General features: G+C 52.6%; 1 protein-coding gene, 1 non-coding gene and 2 pseudogenes across 9 annotated transcripts in view; 1 reads left to right on the plus strand and 3 right to left on the minus strand.

The window, feature by feature from the left end:
• LOC144791058 (phospholipid scramblase 1-like) overlaps positions 1 to 20,345 on the plus strand; it is a 401,648-nt gene that overhangs the window by 218,179 nt on the left and 163,124 nt on the right. The gene's annotated exons all lie outside the window — the stretch shown is intronic.
• On the minus strand, positions 3,813 to 8,679 carry LOC144793482 (28S ribosomal RNA; annotated as a pseudogene).
• On the minus strand, positions 9,088 to 9,241 carry LOC144793540 (5.8S ribosomal RNA). Its single transcript, XR_013603041.1, has one exon. It is a non-coding gene; the product is annotated as a 5.8S ribosomal RNA (ribosomal RNA).
• LOC144793393 (18S ribosomal RNA) lies at positions 14,290 to 15,473 on the minus strand (annotated as a pseudogene).

A 20,345-nucleotide genomic window follows, 5' to 3' on the forward strand; every position in this document is an offset into this window, starting at 1 on the left:
CATGCGGGGTGGAAGCTCATTGCTTGAAACAACAGCCAAGGCTGGCCAAGCAGTCCATCCATAAACGGACCGAGAGTACCCAATCGATCAGAGTACAGCCAGGGCATCCCCTGGCAGGCCACCCTGCGCAGGGGGTATACTGGCTTAGCATCCCCTGCCTGCCTGCTCCCAGGGCAAGCAGACTCGGAGAAAAAGGACCATCGGGAAGAGGCCCAAGAGGCGGGTGCATACACAGGCCCTGTGCTGCCTACCCCCCTCTCTGCATCGCCGGACCTCACAGAGGTCTGCCTGCGCTAACTCGGAAAAAAAGCACCATCGGGAAGGGGCTGAGAGGCAGGTGCGTACCCATGCCCCTGGGGACCCCGGTGGGCAGGCCCAGGTGCTGCCTTCCCCTGTCTCAGCATCACTGGACCTCACGGAGGTCTGCCTGAGCAAACTCTGAGATAAAGGACCATCGGAAAGGGGCCGAGAGGCAGGTGCGTACCTGGGCCCCTGAGGGCCACGGCGGGCGGACCCAGGTGTTGCCTTTCCCTGACTCAGCATCGCCGGACCTCAGGGAGGTCTGACTGAGGAAAAAACCTCGGAGAAAAAGGGCGTGGCAAAGTGCTTGGGCCGGGCTCCATGGGTCCGGGGAAGTCCTCCCCGGGTGTCAGGGCCCGAGAGCTCCGGTGGTCCTCCCCATGCCTGAGGCTCAGCATGGGGCTTCAGAGCCCCCCTGAGCCCTGCATCCCCTGAGCCCTGCATCCCCAGAGCCCTGCAGCCCCTGATCCCTACAGCCCAGGATAACTGCAAGGGCAGGCGGGAGCCCTCCCGTGAAGTCTCAGGGCAGGCAGATAGGCGCTATTTCGGTCTCGGCCATCTGGTCGCACCTTTCCCTCCTGGAGCCCTCGCTGGTATCAGGGAGGCGAATGGCCCCTCATTGGGACTTCCAGGGAAGCCGGGCCATCTGGTTGCCCCATTGGAAAGCAATGCGTGAGACCAGATGGCCGAGGGGAAAGGTGCGACCAGATGGACGGGACCGAAATAGCACCAATCTGCCTGCCCCGAGTGTTAACGAGAGGGCTCCTGCCTGCCCTTTCAGGGCTCGGGGGCTGCAGGGCTCTGGGGCTGCAGGGCTCAGGGGCTGAAGGGCTCCGGGTTTGCAGGGCTCAAGGGTGCTTCGAAACCCCACACTGGGCCTCAGGCATGGGGAGGCCAGCAAGCGCTCCTGGGGCCCAGCCGCCTGGGGGAGGACTGCCCGGGACCCATGGAGCCTTGCAGGTCTCTGGGGTTCTGCACCAGGGACCCTTGTCCCAGGCAGATGGACTCTCTGCAGTTCCTGCTTTCCAACCAGGCCAGGCTGGGGAGATCGGGGAGCCTGCCCAGGCTCGAGGGACCCCTGTCCCGGGCACACAGACCCTCAGGACGTGCCCTCGGTTTCCACACATTTTTTCTGAAATTCTGCGTAGTGTGGGTAGTGGCACTACTCAAACAACACCCATCCCTACCCAAACTCTTACTATGCAGTGGAAAGGACATAGCCAGCCACCCCCCACCTGGTCCGGTCCCTGCTTCTAATTTCAGCCAGGTTGGGGGAGCCTCCCTTGGACCGATGGACCCCGTCACGGGCACCCAGACTCTCGTCAGGCCGCAGGACAGGGGCTCCCGTACCACAGGGTCGTTTAGAGGTAGGCAGAAAACTCCGCTCTACCAGAGCAGTGGATAAAGCCAGGCACCCCTGCTCCCCAGCCCAGTCCCGGCTTCTGAAAGCAGCCAGTCCGGGGAGAGCCTCCCTGGGCCCCAGTGGACCCCCATCCCCAGCACCCGGACACTCGGCTGACTTGCAGGATAGGGGGCTCCTGCACCCCGGGCCCACAGGATGCAGCACGAGCACCGGGCCCGGTCTCAGCTTCCGAACCCTAGCCAGGCCGGGGAGAGATACCTCGGGCCCCAGCCGACCCCCATCACCAACTCCCAGACCCTCGACTGGCATCCAGGATGGGGGGCTCCCGCAGCCTGGCACTCTCGGGTGCAGCACGAGCCCCAGGTCTGGTCCCAGCTTCCGAACCCTAGCCAGGCTGGGTAGAGCATCCCCGGGCCCGCCGGACCCCGTCACGAGCACCCGGACCCTCAGCTGGCTTGCAAGATGGGAGCTCACGCACCCCAGGGACCACTGGACGTAGCTTCCGAACCCTAGCCAAGCCGGAGAGAGCCTCCCTGGGCCCAAACGGACCCCGTCCCCAGGCCTGAATCCTCTGATGGCTTGCAGGAAGGGGGGCTCACACACCACGGGGCCTGCCGGACAAAGCTCAAGCCCCTGGCCCGGTCCCAGCTTCCGTAACCTAGCCAGGCCAGGGAGAGCCTACCCAGGACCCGGTGGACCCCCATCCCCAGCACCGGGACCCTCTGATGGCTTGCAGTAATGGGGGGCTCATGCACCCGGGGTCGGCCAGATGGAGCTCAAGCCCCGGGCCTGGTCCCAACTTCCGAACCCCAACCAGGCTGGGGAGAGCCTCCCCGGGACCCGGTGGACCCCCGTCCCCAGTGCCCGGATCCTCTGATGGCTTGCAGGACGGGGGGCTCATGCATCCCCGGGCCCACCGGACGGAGCTCAAGCCCCGGGCCCGGTCCCAGCTTCCAAACCCTAGCCAGGCCAGGGAGAGCCTCCCTGGGCCCTGATGAACACCCGAAACCTCAGCTAGCTTGCAGGAAAGGGGAAGCTCCAGCAACCCGATGGCCGACCAGGTGGAGATCAAGCCCCGGGCCCTTCTTCCGAACACTAGCCAGGCTGGGAAGAGCCCCCCTTCTGCCCCGATAAATGCCTGTACCCTCGGCCCCCATGGCCTGCAGGACAGGGCTCAAGCCCCGGGCCTGGTCCCTGATTCCAACAGCCAGCCAGGCCAGCAGGAAGCCTCCCTGGGCCCTGGTGGACCCAGGTCCCCGGGACACCGGACCCCTTGGCTTGTTTTCCGGCATGGGAGGCTCCGGCATCCCCTATGGCCTGCCAGACAGAGCTCAAGCCCCGGGCCTGGTCCCTGCTTCTGAACCCTAGCCAGGCCAGGGAGAGCCTCCCTTGGCCCCGATGAATTCCCAGAACCTTGGCTGGCTTGCAGGATGGAGCTCATGCCCCAGGCCTGGGCCCAGCTTCAGTAACCAGGCTAGGGAGAGCCTCCCAGGGGCCCGATGGATCCCCTGTCCCCAGCACCCAGACCCTCAGCCGGAACCAAGGAGGCTTAAGCCCAGGCCAGGTCCTCTCCCAGACAGCCAGCTCGGGGAGCCCATTTTTCTTCACTATTAAGCCCCCACATAGTGGGGGCTAACAGAACTTTGGGGAAGGACAAAAGATGGGGTTAGCCCAGCCGTCAGCCCACAGGGCCATCTGGTCACGCAGCCCGCAGGGCCATCTGGTCACCCAGCCCGCAGGGCCATCTGGTCACCCGGCCCGCAGAGGAGGGTGCCGTACCCAGTCGCCGTTGCAGTCCAGCGAGGGTGGCTAGGCGCTCAGAGGCAGCCGCTCGGGATGCTCCCTCCCCGGGGCTGCTGCTGCTTGCCTCTCTGCTCGCCTTGCCCTGGAGCAGCGTGAAAGGGAGGCCCAGCCGGCCCAGGTCATCTGGTCACCCTGCTGACCTGCAAGGGTTGGTGGTCCCCATCCCCGCACCACGGTGGGGCAGGGACGGGAGGGGGAGGCTTCTGTGCCAGAGGTCACATGGTGGAGGCAGCATCCCGCTGGCTCGCGTTACCCCCTCCGCATCCCTCCCACCTGCCCGGCGGAAGAGGGACTCACCCCTGGGTGTGGTGGAGGAGTGCATCCGTAGGTGCCCATGCACGGAGAGACAAAAGCTTGGCTCAGAGGATGACTTTCAATAGATTGCAGCGAAGTAGCTGCTCTGCTTCTTGCGAAACCCTGACCCAGACTCAGGTCATCTATGAATGATTTAGCACCGGATGCCCCACGAACATGCGGTGCACTAAGAGCGATGGAGGCGGGCCCCTTCCGTCCTTGCTCTGGTCCCCAAGTGAACAGCTCTGTGCACCAGCCCCCTGAGAGAGGCCGGCTATCCCAGGCCAACCGAGGCTACACGGCACTGCGGTATCGTTAAGGTTTAGGGGGATTCTGATTTAAAGGCGTTCAGTCATAATCCCACAGATGGTAGCTTCAGCCAAGCACATACACCAAATGTCTGAACCTGCGGTTCCTCTCGTACTGAGCAGGTATATTATTCCAACAACACATCATCAGTAGGGTAAAACTAACTTGTCTCACGACGGTCGAAACCCAGCTCAAGTTCCCTATTAGTGGGTGAACAATCCAACGCTTGGTGAATTCTGCTTCACAATGATAGGAAAAGCCGACATCGAAGGATCAAAAAGCAACGTCACTATGAATGCTTGGCTGCCACAAGCCAGTTATCCCTGTGGTAACTTTTCTGACACCTCCTGCTTGAAACCCAAAAAGTCCGAAGGATCGTGAGGCCCCACTTTCACTGTCTGTATTCATACTGAAAATCGAGATCAAGCAAGCTTTTGCCCTTCTGCTCCGTGGTTGGTTTCGGTCCTCCCTGAGCTCGCCTTAGGACACCTGCATTATCGCTTCACAGGTGTACCACCCCCAGTCAAACTCCCCACCTGCCACTGTCCCTGGAGGGGGTCGCACCAGGTAGGTGCCGGTCGCGTGGAGCCAGAAGCGAGAGCAACATGGGGTTCGCCCCCGCCTCACCGGGTAAGTAAAAAAACAACAAGAGTAGTGGTATTTTACCTGCGGCCCGATTATCCTACACCTCTCATGTCTCTTCACAGAGCCAGACTAAGAGTCAAGCTCAATGACACTTCTTTCCCCACTGATTCTGCCAATCCCGTTCCCTTGGCTGTGGTTTCGCTAGATAGTAGTGAGAGACAGTGGGAATCTCGTTCATCCATTCATGCGCGTCACTAATTAGATGACGAGGCAATTGGCTATTTCTGTACCAACTCGCAGTGGCTCATTCTGGGTTATTATGCTGCCCATCAGCGTCAATTCGGTTTTGCTTCCAACAATACAACATTCTTTCGCTCCGGAGTACAGCCACACTGGACGCTGTCCTCAATGGAACTGGGATCACGTATAGGCCAAAGATAGTAGACCCTGCAGTACAATACCAACAATTTAAAATTGTCTATCAACAGTCCTGAGAAATTAAAATATGATTAGAAGGACATCAATAATCAATGTGTGATAATTATGTGTATGCATTTTTTTAGACCTATTCATCATTCAAGATATTTCAATAAGTATGATATACACAACTATATCTAAATTGTTATAAGCAGACATTCATAAAAAATACACATCTACAAATTGCACATCTAACTTGAAAAAGCCCATCTAAAAAATTCACATCTATAAAATTCACATCTATATTAAGTCTTGTGTAAACTATAAACCTATATGTTAAAACAATATGCTTTATAATGGTGACATGTGTGCTGTAAGAAAGTGTACATCTCAGTATAAGCTTGATACTCAATTGTCCATGAATATTTGACACATTTTAAGAGTGTCCATTAAAGTAGTCAGGCAAACATTTTTCTTGAATGGGAATGACATTGGCTGACCTAAATCGGAGAAACAACATCATTACATTGAGGCCAAATATCACGACATCCAATGATAAAGCCATGAAATTATACAGAGCCGTTTACCTGCGCTTCATTACATTTCTTTACTTTGACATTCAGAGCACTGGGCAAAAATCACATCGCATCAACACCCGCCTCGGGCCTTCGCAATGCTTTGTTTTAATTAAACATTTGGATTCTCCTGGTCCACACCAGTTCTAAGTCAGCTGCTAGGCGCCGTCCGAGGCAGAACTTTGGCCCGTGCCCCAGGGAGGAGGCACAGGAAGAGGCGACCACCTCAGCTGGGTAAATCCACAGGAAGGGCCCCGCTTGCTTCCAGAGTTGCCACCACTCCGGAGCGAGGCGCCTCATCCAGCTGCGGTGCACACCCAGCCCCGCTTCACGTTACAGCCCGACCGACCGAGCTGTTAGAGCCAATCCTTAACTCGAAGTTACTGATCTGACTTGCCTACTTCCCTTACCTACATTGTTCTAACATGCCGGAGGCTGTTCACCTTGGAGACCTGCTGTGGATATGGATAAGGCCCTGCGTGAGCTTTACACCATCTCCCCTGGATTTTCTAGGACCAGTGAGAGCTCACCCGAAGCCGCCGGAACTGTAACGCTTTCCAAGGGTCGGCCCCTCTCTTGGGGCAGACCCATTCCAGGGTGCCCTGCCCTTCACAAAGAAAAGAGCACTCCCCCCGGGGCTCCTGCCGGCTTCTCCGGGGTCGTTTGGTTACCAGACTGCATGCCAAGAGGGCACTCGTCTCCACCACTCCGGGTTTGGGGATCTGAACCCGAGTCCCTTTAGATTGGCCAAAGGCAAGGGAGGCCATCGCCCGTCCCTTCCGAACAGCACTCACCCATCTCTTAGAACCGACTGACCCATGATAACTGCTGTTCACATGCAACCCTTCTCCACATCGGCCTTCAAAGTTCTTGTTTGAATATTTGCTACTACCACCATGGTCTGTCATCCACAGCAGGTCTAAGTTGCCTACTTCCCTTACCTACATTGTTCTAACATGCCGAAGGCTGTTCACCTTGGAGACCTGCTGTGGATATGGATAAGGCCCTGCGTGAGTTTTACACCATCTCCCCTGGATTTTCTAGGACCAGTGAGAGCTCACCCAAAGCCGCCGTAACCGTAACGCTTTCCAAGGGTCGGCCCCTCTCTTGGGGCAGACCCATTCCAGGGTGCCCTGCCCTTCACAACGAAAAGAGCACTCCCCCCGGGGCTCCTGCCGGCTTCTCCGGGGTCGTTTGGTTACCAGACTGCATGCCAAGAGGGCACTCGTCTCCACCACTCCGGGTTCGGGGATCTGAACCCGAGTCCCTTTAGATTGGCCAAGGGCAAGGGAGGCCATCGCCCGTCCCTTCCGAAAAGCACTCACCCATCTCTTAGAACCGACTGACCCATGATAACTGCTGTTCACATGCAACCCTTCTCCACATCGGCCTTCAAAGTTCTTGTTTGAATATTTGCTACTACCACCATGGTCTGCACCACCCTCGCCCCGGGCTTCCATGCTCACCGCAGCGGCCCTCCTACTCATCACGGCTTAGCCCCCGCTGGTCTCAGCGCCGATGACTGCCGGGTACGGGCCTGAAGCTCCAGCGTCATCCATTTTCAGGGCTAGTTGATGCAGCAGGTGAGTTGTTACACACTCCTTAGAGGATTCCGACTTCCATGGCCATCGTCCTGCTGTCTATATCAACCAACACCTTTTCTGGGGTCTGATGAGCGTCGGCTGTTTACCAAAAGTGGCCAACTAGGCACTCGCATTCCATGCCAGGCTCCACGCCAGCGAGCCGGTCTTCTTATCCATTTATAGTTTGAGAATAGGTTGAGATTGTTTCGGCCCCAAGACCTCTAATCATTCACTTTACCAGATAAAACTGGGGGCTCTGAGCGCCAACTATCCTGAGGGAAACTTTGGAGGGAACCAGCTACTAAATGGTTCGATTAGTCTTTCGCCCCTATACCCAGGTCTGAAAACCGATTTATACGTCAGGACCGCTACGGACCTCCACCAGAGTTTCCTCTTGCTTCCTCTGGCTTCGCCCTGCCCAGGCATAGTTCACCATCTTTCGGGTCCTGTCACACATGCTCATGCTGCACCCCCGACGACAGAGCGGGCGAGACGGGCCGGTGGTGCGCCTGCCACTGGGAGCATGGCGGGATCCCACCTCGGCCGGCGCGGTCCGGCCCTCACCTTCATTGTGCCACAGGGTTTCACTCGGCCCTCCGACTAGCGCAAGTGTTAGACTCCCTGGTCCGTGTTTCAAGACGGGTCGGGTGGGAAACGGACATCGCCGCAGACCCCTTGCGCCTGGCAGCGGCACGATGCAGTCGGGGCGCACTGAGAACAGTCCGCCCCAGTCGACAGTAGCGCCGGGAGAAGGGTGCCCGGGGGAGGGCGTGGAGGCGGTCAAATCTGCCATGGCCCACTGAAACGGCAAAGCTCCTGCCGCCGGAGCGGAGGGCCACCTGAAACCCAAAGCCTACTCAGCCGATCCAGAGCCCGTCGCGGCGCACCGCTGCAGAGGAAATGTGAATTACGGGGCCGGGTAGGGCCCTGGCGCGGTCCCGTGGAGGGGATCCTTAACTCCCAGGCCACCGACCTTCCCGCCGTGTTGAATCCTCCGGGTAGACTGCATGACACCACCTGTTTAGATCTCGACTGTTTCAAGCCCTCTTGAACTCTCTCTTCAAAGTTCTTTTCAACTTTCCCTTACGGCACTTGTTGACTATCAGTCTCGCGCCCGTATTTAGCCTTAGATGAAGTTTAGCGCCCTCTTTGGGCTGCATTCCCAAGCAACCCGACTCCGAGAAGACCCAATCCCGGTACGTCTGGGGCCGCTACTGACCTAACACCGTCCGAGGGGTGAGCTTCGATCACAAGAACTTGGGCCCCCTGAGCGACACCGGGGAGTCCGTTTTCTGTACACCACATTTCCCGTGCCCGCCACTGGGCGGGCATTCCGAGCTGGGCTCTTCCCTCTTCACTCACTATTACTGGGGGAATCCTGGTTAGTTTCTTTTCCTCCGCTTAGTAACATGCTTAAATTCAGTGGGTCGCCACTTCTGATCTGAGGTCATAGTCGGAAGAATGACGCCAGAGCATCTAAGGGGGACGCCAGGGAAGGCCAGGACCCTGCCGGAGCAGAAGGGCCTGGCGAACCTGCAGTGTGGGCCCTCTTTTCCCGGATCTTATCTGGAGGGGTTTCGCCGTCCCCGGGAAGCCAGCCATGGAGGTGGGTGCCCGAGGCATGTGCACGCGGGCAGCCGGTGGGACACCACAAACAGCCAGGGGTGGACCAGTCGCTGGACCCCTTTCCCGGGTCCCAGGAGTGCCGGCGGTGTATCTCTATGGCAGGACCCAGCGATGGACCCTGCCACGGGCGATCGAGGGTCTGACCTTGTGGGTGGACGAAGGGGAAGCAGAGCTAACACTGCGATGGCGCCAGCCACGTCCTGGGGAAGCCCCGGGATGATTGACGATCGAGTGATTCTTAGACAGGCGTAGCCGCGGGAGGAACCCAGGGCCGCAAGATGCGCTCGAAGTGTCGTTGATCAATATGCCCTGCAATTCACAATAATTCTTACAGCTAGCTGCGTTCTTCATCGAGGCGCGAGCCGAGTGATCCACCTCCAAGAGTCACATGCATCTTTTTGAAAACGTTCACCCACCTGCGGGCACAGGAGAGGCGGGAGGAAGGCTATCCATCTGCCGCTCGCGCAGCGAGACGGCCCAGGCGCCCCGTTCAAGGATTCCCCTCTGGGAGTCAGACTGCACCATTGGGAGAAAATAACATTGCCAGGCGCTCGGCCCGGGAGCACCCGCGGGCAAGGATGGAAGGGGCTCCCAGTGCGACAGGAGCAAGCAGCCCCGCAGCTGCCGGTCCCTCCCGGGGTAACCGGGAGAGACCACACGAGTCTTCAAACCCCTCAGCCCGGGCTCACGGGACCAGGTTGAACCGGGTACCCGGCAATGAGGGAGGGTCGCTCCACCTGCACGTCAGCTATCCGCTGCCAGGCGGCCCGAGCCATGCCGGCGGGCTGGTGACCAGCCCACCACCACCCTCTCCTGGGTTGGAGGTGCCGGAAGGGAAGAGACAGGTGGCTCCCTATCCCACACGCCTCCCACCGAGAGGAGCCATGGTCCCCTCACAGGCCCTTGACCCCTTCTCTTCCAGGCCGCCCTGCCACATGAGAAGGGCCACTCCTCGGTCACCTGGAACCCGGTTGGGCCGGGCTAGGTTACGGGCACGGAAGGGCCCAGCTGGCACCAGGGCCTTTCGAGGGAGGGTTGGTACCAGCCCGGGGATGCACTGCCATTCGGTTAAGCCCCCACCGCGGTGGTGGTCTGTGCTGGGTGAACTTGGGTTTCATCTCGGAAAGGGACAGGGGACAGGGCTGCCCCCCATGCCCAGTCCTTCACGCATCAGTCGGGCCCTCCCACAGGGGGAAGAGGCCCACCAAAGTCCCGGTCCTCTCTGGAGCGCCCCATGAAGCCGCGGGCCGGCGTGTGCTGGGGCAGGGCCGGGCCCTTTGCCTAGAGTGCGTGCTTGCAGGAGGCGGCTGAGGGCGTCGGGCTGGCGCTGTCAGTCACTCGGGCCGCTCAGCCGTTAATAATCCTTCCGTAGGTGCACCTACGGAAACCTTGTTACAACTTTTATTTCCTCTAGTAAGTAAGTAAGTAAACTGAATTCCTAAAGCGCCTGGTTACACTAACAGTGTGTCCCCGCGCTAGTGTATCGACTCACAATACGTCCCCAGGCAACCCACCTCGCTTCCTCTACCATTAAAGGCATCCTCTAGGGAAAAGATAGGTTTTTAACTCTTTACGAAATGTCATTTCCGAGGATACCAACCGCAGCTTAAGGGGCAGTCCATTCCACAAACGGGCAGCCAAAAACCGGAATGAGCGCCCCCCCATTCTGGCTCGTTTAACTTTGGGCACCTGAACGAGACCCGCCCCGCTGAATCTTAATTGCCGAGTTGGGATGTGGGGAGTTAAAAGATTAAAAAGAAAGCGAGGGCCTTTCCCATGGATAATCCGGTGGCTGACACATAAGGCTTTAAACTGTACCCGCTTCGTGACAGGAAGCCAGTGTAACGTCTCCAAAGCATTCGGTGAGGAAGCTCTCCTGGGTAGCCTCAGGACCAGCCGGGCGGCAGCATTTTGAATCCGCTGCAATCTTTGTAGGCATTTCACATTGGCCCCTAAATAAAGTGCATTGCCATAATCATGTCTGGAAGTTACCAGAGCATGGACCAATGTTTTCCTGGCTGTTATAGGAAGTAAATCCAGAATCTTTCCTAGGCCCCACAAGATGCCAAAACAGATGCCTGCTACACGGCTGGTGTGGTAATAAAATTTAATCCTGGAATTGATCTAAACCCCCAGGTTCCTCACTTGATCACTGGGCACAGGAAGAGGCCCAAGTGTCTGAGGCCAGCAAGCCGACGTCCAGACAGAGGGAGCCTTACCCACAATCAGTACTTTGGTTTTATCACCGTTAAGTCTGAGGCAGTTGTTAGCCATCCAGACTGCCAGATCTTGAAGGCAGGAGGAGAAGTTGCCGGCGGCACTCTCTGCTGGCTGTGTGAGAGACACAATCAGCTGAGTGTCGTCGGCATATGTCACAACTTTCACCCCATATTTTCCGGTGATCTCAGCTACCCGTGCCACATACAGATTAAAAAGAGTTGGGCTGAGGCTAGACCCCTGGGGGACCCCCGGCTTCAGAGCAAAGGCATCAGAACGAAAGGGCCCCTGAGCCACCTGAAACTTACGATCCTGGAGAAAAGATTTCAGCCATTTCCACGCTGTGCCTACCACCCCTCCTCTGCTAAGACACTGCAGCAAGATGTGATGTGCCACAGTGTCGAAAGCGGCACTCAGGTCAAGAAGAATTAGCGCCGCTGTCTGCCCTCCATCGACATGTCTGCGGAGGCTTTCTGTAGAAAAGAGCAAGGCAGACTCCGTGGGATGAGAAGCCCGAAATCCCGATTGCGTAGGATGGAGCAATTTATGCATTTCAATATGTGCAGTCAGTTGTAAGTTGACCACCTTCTCGGCAATCTTGGCAAAATAGGGCAGGAGGGAAATGGGAAGCAGATTGTTTAAGTGTTTGATGTCCTCATTCGTTTTTTTTTTCAAAGGGACCACCACTGCTTCCTTCAAGGTTATAGGTACCTTGCCTGAACCGAACGAGAGTTCGAGCAGATGGCCAATATAAGGTACTAAAATCTCACTGGCCCCTCACAGAATTTTAGCCAGGGCAGGGTCTTTGGGTGAAACAGACTTAATGCTGGATGCTATCTCGTTCAACATAACGCCTGCTGGCACCTTGAACCTAGTCAGGTACTCTGGATCAGTTAGATAACTGTTAGGCGACACTTCACCACTAAGTCCTTCCCTAGTGTCCGCCGGAACGGTGGCGTAGATTTTTTCCACCTTATTAGCAAAAAAATCTGCTATTTGATTACAAGAGGCCACTGAACCCACTACTGGAGCTTCAATAGTGGAGAGTGAGTAAATCTCTTTGTAGATCAAGAACATCTCCTTCATTGAGCTGTCCGCCTTCTCTATTCTCGTTGTATAGTAGGAGGTACGAGTTTTCTTAGTCAGAGCATGGTAGCCTCTAAGGCTAAATTTATATTCCATTCTTGCTATAGGCAAATAGTCCTTCCTCCAGCGTCTCTCGAGGTGTTTGCACGCTGCTTTCAGCTCCCTTAATTCTGCACAAAACCACGGAGCGGATTTCATACGTCTCTCAGGCTTTTTGCTTGACCATGGGGCAATACTATCAAGAGCCTCCAGAATACGCTTGTCCAATTCCTCGCATGCTGTGTCCATCTTGGTTTCCCTAGATGGACCACCTTGCATCATGGCCCTTTCGAATTTCTCATATGAGAACCTCGCCCACTTCCTTTGTCTCCTCTTACTTCCCGTCTCCTCTGATATTTTACCTACTATGTCAGTTACCTGAAAGGGAATAAGGAAATGGTCTGACCATATAACTGGTACCGGGAGTTCAATATCAACAGTATCCCAGTTACAGAAAATGGGGTCCAGGAGGTGTCCCAATTGATGTGTTGGAAGCTCTGATTTAATCTCTAACTGTAAAATTGTCAGCTCCTGGCGGAGCTCCTGGGCTACCGTATCAGAGGGGTCATCCAGATGCAAGTTCAAATCACCCAGCAGGAGCAGCTTCTCATATCTAAGGGCAGGCTGAGTAAGATTGTGCACAAGGCTAGCCACAAATTCTGTTTCTCCTCCTGGGGGTCTATATACTAAATAGCATTTAATTACACAGTTATTGGCTACTAATATGGAAAAGAAGCCTGCTTCACAGTTAGTGATCTCAACTGGTTCCAAACTGCATTGGATGTTCCGCTGATGGATCAATGCGATCCCTCCTCCCCTTCCCTTAGGCCTATCAGCTCGACAAATAGAGTAGCCACCAGGGAGTGCCTCTAGAATCTCTGGCCCTGACTCTTCGTCGAGCCATGTCTCGGTAAGAAAAAGGATTCCCACCTGACTATCCTCCAAATAGTCATGTATTTCTAGTTTGTGCTTCCTTAGTGATCTACACTTGACCATGGCACAGCTAAATGACTGACCGATATCCTTTGCCTTCAATGCGAGATTCAGTGTAAATGGGCAGTGTCTGCACATCTTGTTTCTATCTAATTTTCCTGGATGCATCATGTGTCTACAACAGTTCTCAACTCCCACACAGATGTCCAGCAATTCCTGCCGAGCATACTGTCGTCCTACCTGAAATCCACCAGGGGTTATAGCCCCGAGCCCCGGTCTGCCGCAGACGGGCGCAGACGGGCTTGCCTTTGGTGCGCCGGCTGCATGCCCGCTGTGCCCGTGCGCTGCGCGGTCGCCGGGGCATGAGGGTTTTATGCAGGAAGTCTGAGCCACTAGACCGCTAAACACGGACTGCGGAAGTGTCTGGCTCTACCCACCCTGCCCTGAGCACAACGGTAAACTACTGCGTCGGACCGGGGCGGGAAGGACCAATGATCGAGCACAGACCCTCATGCAAGGGTAAATGAAAATGCCGCCAATTCAGTGTCCAGAACAAATCCCAACACACCCACCGAGTGGAAGTATGCAGTCACAACAGCACACAATGCAAACTGTTCCCCAATTAAAAGTGGGTCAGCGTTTTGTTTTAAAATATCAGCAATTAAAAAATGATTACGGTTTAAAAGTCAGCATACTAGGGCAAAGGCACCTAGGAACCTAAGAGACCACACACAACGATCCGGGAGGAAGCTGCCACTGCCCCCTTTCTTGCAGCGCGGCTGCCCGACCACGTGGGTTTTATGCAGGAAGTCTGAGCCACTAGACCGCTAAACGCGGACTGCAGAAGTGTCTGGCTCTACCTACCCCGCCCTCCGCACAATGGTAAACTACCGCGTTGGACCGGGGCGGGAAGGACCAATGATCGAGCACAGACCCTCATGCAAGGATAAATGAAAATGCCCCTAATTCAGTGTCCAGAACAAATCCCAACACACCCACCGAGTGGAAGTATGCAGTCAGAACAGCACACAATGCAAACTGTTCCCCAATTCAAAGTGAGTCAGCGTTTTGTTTAAAAATATCAGCAGTTAAAAAATGATTATGGTTTAAAAGTCAGCATACTAGGGCAAAGGCACCTAGGAACCTAAGAGACCACACACAACGATCCGGGGGGAAGCTGCCACCGTCCCCCTTTCTCTCTAGATAGTCAAGTTTGATCATCTTCTCAGCGCTCCACCAGGGCCGTTGTTGACCTCGGCGGGGCTAATCCGAGGACCTCACAAAGCTATCCAATCAGTAGTAGCGACGAACGGTGTGTACAAAGAGCAGTGACTAAATCAACGCAAGCTTATGACCCGCACTTACTGGGAATTCCTTGTTCATGGGAAATAATTGCAATCCCCAATCCCTATCACGAACGGGGTTCAGCGGGTTACCCGCACCTGTCGGTGAAGGGTAGACACATGCTGATCCGTTCAGTGTAGCACGCGTGCAGACCCGGACATCTAAGAGCATCACAGACCTGTTATTGCTCGGTCTCGTGTGGTTGAATGCCACTTGTCCCTCTAAGAAGTTGAACGCCGACCGCTGGGGGTTGTGTAACTAGTTAGCATGGAGGAGTCTTGTTCCTTATCGGAATTAACGAGACAAATTGCTCGATCAACTAAGAACGGCCATGCACCACCACCCACAGAATCAAGAAAGAGCTATCAATGTGTCAGTCCTTTCCGTGTCCAGGCCGGGTGAGGTTTCCCGTGTTGAGTCAAATTAAGCCGCAGGCTCCACTCCTGGTGGTGCCCTTCCATCAATTCCTTTAAGTTTCAGCTTTGCAACCATACTCCCCCCAGAACCCAAAGACTTTGGTTTCTCAGAAGCTGCTTGGCGGGTCATTGGAAGAACGCCGCCGGATCGCCAGTCAGTATCGTTTATGGTCGGAACTACGACGGTATCTGATCATCTTCGAACCTCCGACTTTCGTTCTTGATTAATGAAAACATTCTTGGCAAATGCTTTTACTTTGGTTAATCTTGGCTGGTCCAAGAATTTCACCGCTAGCGGCACAAGACGAATGCCCCTGGCCGTCCCTCTTAATCATGGCCCAGTTCCGAAAACCAACAAAATAGTACCGGAGTCCTATTCCATTATTCCTAGCTGAAGTATTCAGGCGACCTGCCTGCTTTGAACACTAATTTTTTCAAAGTAAACGCTTCCGACCCCCAGGACACTCAGTCAAGAGCATCAAGGGGGCCACTCACAGGAGCTAAACACTGTTGCTGATCTACTGTTTCTACTTCAGCTGAGCAAGAGAACTCGTTCTACCGTCTGCAGCCTGTGCTGGCTGTCTGAAGCTGACGCTGATTCCTCACTGTGTCGTGGCGCTGCCTCCCCCTGACTCGCTGGTGTGAGCGTGAGCTGCACTCGGCACGCTCTGCCTGTCGCTCCCAGCTGGAGTCAGAGGGGTTGAGGCCAGGGTGCAAACAGCGAGAGCACCTAGCCTGGGGGACTGCGAGGACCAGAATCCTTAGCGGAGACCACCTGGTTCCTCTTCCCCCAGGCGAACCGCCCACGGACACGCCCCCAACGACCTGGTTAAAGATTCGTGACACCCGCTTCGCGGGCGCCACTCACAGGAGCTAAACACTGTTGCTGATCTACTGTTTCTACTTCAGCTGAGCAAGAGAACTCGTTCTACCGTCTGAAGCCTGTGCTGGCTGTCTGAAGCTGACGCTGATTCCTCACTGTGTCGTGGCGCTGCCTCCCCCTGACTCGCTGGTGTGAGCGTGAGCTGCACTCGGCACGCTCTGCCTGTCGCTCCCAGCTGGAGTCAGAGGGGTTGAGGCCAGGGTGCAAACAGCGAGAGCACCTAGCCTGGGGGACTGCGAGGACCAGAATCCTTAGCGGAGACCACCTGGTTCCTCTTCCCCCAGGCGAACCGCCCACGGACACGCCCCCAACGACCTGGTTAAAGATTCGTGACACCCGCTTCGCGGGCGCCACTCACAGGAGCTAAACACTGTTGCTGATCTACTGTTTCTACTTCAGCTGAGCAAGAGAACTCGTTCTACCGTCTGCAGCCTGTGCTGGCTGTCTGAAGCTGACGCTGATTCCTCACTGTGTCGTGGCGCTGCCTCCCCCTGACTCGCTGGTGTGAGCGTGAGCTGCACTCGGCACGCTCTGCCTGTCGCTCCCAGCTGGAGTCAGAGGGGTTGAGGCCAGGGTGCAAACAGCGAGAGCACCTAGCCTGGGGGACTGCGAGGACCAGAATCCTTAGCGGAGACCACCTGGTTCCTCTTCCCCCAGGCGAACCGCCCACGGACACGCCCCCAATGAAACGTATATAGATAACATCACGCATCCCGCGACGCGGGACGCGCACGGGACTAAGCGCGGGGATAAGCCCGGGCAAAAGGGCGGGCCGTCTGTGGCCGTCCGGGGACGACCGAGGACGGGACGGGCCACCCCACTAACGCTCACTATAAGAGGAAACTCTTCAACTAAACTTTTGGATCATACGTGTAAAAAACCCTCATTCCTTAACTGATCAACTGAGATAGTCTGATTAAGACAAGCCACAGCATATAATTAATACTATACATTACATCTATAAAATAGATTTCTGTCCCCAAGTATGAGGGCGCTAAAAAAACTACGCTCACGGACAATCTACATGAGGCGAATGGGGACGGACGCAGCTGTAAGAAATTCTGTAGACAAGTCACTAAAACCAGGACAAATATCAAGCACTCCTGCTATAAGTGAATACTTCTCTACCCTCTCCAAGAAAAAGTTTTTTTCCCCAAATTCTAATGATGATCAAAATAAGTTGGTTGAACCTGATCCGTTACATTTTTCTGACCAGAAATCCAACAAACAAGGTCAAATAACAATAGAGAGTAATTTGGCAAATTACTCTCCTTCGGAAGAATGTCAAAAATCTCGTCTGGTTGTGTCTCAAATAACAACTATAACACCTATAAAAAATCAGGACAACGACTTATTTTTCGACGTATCCGCAAATCATAACTCAAAGACTGAAGAAGAAAATAAAGAAATATTGCTAAGTCAAAGACATCCCCAAACCAGTTCGCCAGAAAAATCACCTAACCTTTTTTCTAATCTGACCAATCTATCAGACCCAAATTTTATAAACCCAAATTTTATAAACCTAAACTCTGGAAATACTGTCTCTCCCATATCAAAAGCACTCTTCTCACTGCAAGAAATTCTGGATTCAGTACTAACACATCTTGGACACATTTTAGCTAACTCAGATGATACTTTAGACGTACAAATAGGAATACTTAAATTCCTGGTTGAAGAAAAAAAGAAAAAAGATCTAACTAAAGTCTCATCAAAACAAACTGGAGAAGTCTAATCACAACAAACAGATGAATTTCATAAAAATGGAAGTGCTGCCCCAAAACAACAGGAAGCAAGCACACAAACGAACGACGTACTAATAATCAACAATAAAACTAACGGATCAAAAAACAAAGAAAAATCACCAATCACATATTCACTTAAAAAACTGTTCAAAGAAGAACTGGAAATCAAAGCTGAGAACAATACCAAACACTATTCGATTTTTTCGAATAAAGTATCCGATAACAATCGCGATCAGATCATCGGAAAAAATAAAACTGAGCTAACAGGAGTTACTGCTGAGCAGGATTTCAACCAAAGAGAACAGTCTGAAAAAAGTAATACTAGGGAAAAAGTAAGGGGGAAGAAGAAGAGACAACCTATGAGGAGAATACAGAGGAAAAAAGGGAATAGGCTCAAATTCCAAAAATTTAATCCTGTAAATCTGGTGAACACTCCAGTAATTCAAAAAACATCAGTAGAAAAACCCTTAAACCCTGAAGCAGATGAATTTTGTCCTCCGATAGAAAATAGACCTACATCGCAAAATAACATGGTCATAAAAGAATCATATGACAATAATTTCCAATCATGGGAAATAAATCCATCCAAACACATAACTATTGAAGAGCTATTTCCTTCAGATAAGGAGCCGTTTAATCGCGGTAAAATCATTAATCTATTACATGAAATTCCATCCTTGAAATCTCTGACCAGCAATGAAATTGACTTAGTTCTGTTTCCAATAAAAGAAAATAACAAACTAGTACAGGTATCCTTTTATTCACCGGTTTTGCCTGGAATAATAATCAGAGAGAAGGAAATTCTTCACAAAAATGGCTATGATGTAATCTCGGTGGAAGATTTTAAAACCAACAACTCAAATAATGGTATATTAGGACAAACCCACAGAAGAAAAGAAAACAACAGTTCTAATCGGGGAGACCTAGCATCAAGTACTATGAGGAAAGATCTACTTAAAATACAAGTAATTCAAGGAGAGAGGTCAGTCTGGTCTCGGAATTCCACCTTTAGTAACAATGAGAACTCAATAAAATCATGGGCATGGTTATCAGAAACCTTAAACAGCAAAAAAATGGTAAATTCACAACAACGCGAAGTTTAGCAAAGGTCTGACGCTATTGTCCTGGAACCTGGCAGGGAAAACTGATATAAAAATGAAACATGCAATAAAAAATTCCCCTGATATCATCGCCCTCCAGGAAACATGGTTAATCAATACCTTTACTCAAAGAGGATACTATGTATACGAAACATTGGCAAAAAGATCAAGAAGGGGACACGCCAAGGGTGGTCTGGCAATATTATTAAAAGAAGATCACTCTTGGTCACAGGAAATAAGTAACACAAACACAGACAATCTACAATGTTTAAAAGTATCCCTTAGAACCCATGCTTCAGCCAAACTAGAAAAAATATTACTCTTCAATATTTACGCACCTCCCAGCAGTAATAATAATGATTTGCTGTTTGACCGCCTAATGGAAATTATCACCCATATAATTGATGATCAATCTCACTTGCCATACCTCATAATGGGGGACTTGAATGCTAAAATTTCTAACTGCGAGATAAAGAAATGGGCTCGTCTCCTCAAAGAGGAATCTCTGGAACCATCACTCCCTGAATTCCCAAAAGGAACTAAATCGGATAAGAGGGGACGCGCACTACTAGCTTTTCTCTCTGGCATTAATGGGATTATATTAAATGGTAACATCAATGGTGATATACCAGCAACATACACACGGCAAGGAAATGGATCTCCTTCAACTATTGATTACTTTATATGCGGAACAGAAGGAAAAGAACAAATGAGTCAACTTTCGATAATATTCACTGCAGAAAGTGATCACGCTTTTTTAAACCTTTCAACCCACTGGATTGCACCGTCCTCTTTTTATAACCTGCCATTATTTCTTACAGAAAAAACAGAAGTAAACACAACTAGGCGTCGCATTTACTGGGGGACAGAAAATCTGGAATATCTGCGCCAACTAATTACTGAAACCAATATATTGGCCAACATATATTCAGATGACCCTGTAAAGAACTTTGAACATCTAACGAATAATCTCAAACAAGCTCTGCAAAGTAAGCTAGAATACTACAGACCAGCAAAAAGAAAATGGAAAAACAAGAATAAAAACTGGAATCAACCAGTCGTAAAACAAATCAATAGACTGATACGTGCCCAGTATCTGGAATTCTCGTCAGTAAACAAAAAGGAAATCAATAGATTAAAGAATCAAATACGACGAGAAAAAACTAAAGGAAAAAAACTGAAGCAGGACTTTAATTGGACTGAAATTCAGCTAGCAGTTAAACATAATAACCAGCGTAAATATTGGTCACTGATCGCAACAATGACAGGATCCAAAAAAAAGCTGGAGGCTACACCTGTATCAGAAGAAAACTGGGACATATACCTACACGAGCTATACAAACAGAATCAATATATTAAAAATGAAGAAGTGGGAGGAGAAAACGTGGAAACTAAAGATATTAAGATCAATAAAACGTCGGCAGTGTCAGTCTCTATGAATATTAGGAAGGCAAGGAGCACAGGTGCATCTGGCCCCGATCAGATACCTGTCAAGGTCTACCAAATTGACCATAAAGAGTGGGGAACGGTGCTCTCGCCGCTATTTAACTATGTATTTGACAGTGGTCAAATGCCAAATTCCTGGAAAGGAAGTATCATAATCCCGATCTTCAAAAAAGGAAAAAGAAACACACCGGGAAATTATAGGCAAATTGCCCTCATGGACGCTGCTGGGAAGATTTTTGCAGCAGAAATCCTGGATAGGCTGAAAAATTGGGCTTTCTCATTAG

This window comes from Lissotriton helveticus, chromosome 11 (genome assembly GCF_964261635.1).
Source record: "Lissotriton helveticus chromosome 11, aLisHel1.1, whole genome shotgun sequence".
NCBI classification, from domain to species: domain Eukaryota; kingdom Metazoa; phylum Chordata; class Amphibia; order Caudata; family Salamandridae; genus Lissotriton; species Lissotriton helveticus.